Source organism: Muntiacus reevesi, chromosome 7 (genome assembly GCF_963930625.1).
Source record: "Muntiacus reevesi chromosome 7, mMunRee1.1, whole genome shotgun sequence".
Classification (NCBI taxonomy): Eukaryota; Metazoa; Chordata; class Mammalia; order Artiodactyla; family Cervidae; genus Muntiacus; species Muntiacus reevesi.
In genome coordinates, this window is record NC_089255.1 from 70,455,742 (window position 1) to 70,457,394 (window position 1,653).

The window sequence follows — 1,653 nt, forward strand, 5'->3', positions numbered from 1 at the left end:
AAGCCTATTTTTTTAAAATTCCATAATGCATTTTGACCATATTTCTTTATGAATAAATAATTATCTACAACTTCATTTTAATGACTGGATCATGGATAGGATGCGGATACAAAGGGTAGAGTCCAAATTCATCTTCATGATACTCGTGATTTTATTGCTTTATATCTTTGTAAAACAAAGATAATAGTAATAATTCCTACCATGTGATATTGGAGACTGCATGTCAATATGATTTGCAAATCATAATTTTCTATATAAAGTAAGTCATAATGATCATTGTTATTATTATGTACCAGGGTGAGGGGACTCCCCACGGGTTAGAGTGCTCTGGGGAACAGAAGTGCTGGTTATCTGGATGTGCTCCAGCTTTTAATCAGCTGGAAACCCTTCTTCTAGGGAATTGATGAAGTCTTTCCCCATTTCATTGGTTCTTCATTGAATGGAACATATTAGACGAAGAGTTAGCAAGCTATTTTCTCTGAAGGGCCAGAGAGCAGATATTTTAGGCTTTATTTGGGCCATATTGTCTCTGTCATTACTGTTCAACTCTGTCGTTATAGTGTGAGGGCAGCCACAGACAACAGATGTGTGACCATGTTCCAATAAATCTTTTTTGTGGACATTGAAATTTGAATTTCATATTATTTTTTTTATTATTTCAAACAGAATTTTTCCCTCTTTTTTTTAATTGGGGGATAATTACTTTAAATATTGTGTTGGCCTCTGCCATACATCAACATGAATCAGTCACAGGTTTACATATGTAAAAATATGGACCATTTTATGAATTGGCATGTCATCCTTGTGCAGGGGTCATGCTAATCTCTATCGTTCCAATTTTAGTGTATGTGCTGCCAAAGAGAGCACTCACATGATTTTAACATTACAGAACAGTATTCACAAAACAGTATTCCTTTGACTTTTAAAAATCATTTAAGACTAGAAAAACATTTCTAGGCTCAAGGGCTGTAGTTTACCAAACTCTGAGTTAGATTATCAAGGGGCAGTTTCTTTTTTTTTTTTCCATGGAAATGCATTTCGAACAACTTGTGTCGGAGTCACTGAGGAGGAGAATTCTGTTAAAGGTGCAGCTTCCTGGTCCCCACACCAGACCCACTGAACCAGATTACCAACAAAATCACCTGGGTACCTGCAGATTTAGCAGATTCTCCCAGGTGATTGTGAAATACATTAAGTGTAGGGAGCCATTTTAGCTAAAAGGAAACCTAGAGCCTTGGTAGAGAAGTTTTCAATTTTGGCAGGAAAATGAGGTCAACTGACAAAAACAAATGTTTCCTACCCAGGCAAGTTCTTTTGGGATATTTTTTAAGTCACTTGGATTCTCCTATTTATGAGTTGTTTTAGTCTTACTGAGACCCCCAGTGCTGTGTTTTCCAAAGAGAGTGAACAAGCATTGGAGCCCTCCTCAGATCATATTGATTTTTGTTCTGAGTCCACCTCCCTATTTTTCTTCCTAGCTAAAAGAACCCCAGTTTTGTTCTGGCATTCAGCCTTAAAGGGGACCCTTTTGCAATAATGTTTATCCCTTTTGCTAGATGTTTATCTTCAAGATGGCTCTTTAGGAAAGAGAAAAACCATGTATGTCATGTTTGCCAATTCCTGTGGTGTAAATATGCCCACCATGGACAGCCT

General features: G+C 37.1%; 1 non-coding gene across 1 annotated transcript; it reads right to left on the reverse strand.

The window, feature by feature from the left end:
• Nucleotides 1-765: 765 nt before the first annotated feature.
• LOC136172739 (U6 spliceosomal RNA) lies at nt 766-867 on the reverse strand. Its single transcript, XR_010664087.1, has one exon. It is a non-coding gene; the product is annotated as a U6 spliceosomal RNA (small nuclear RNA).
• Nucleotides 868-1,653: the final 786 nt, after the last annotated feature.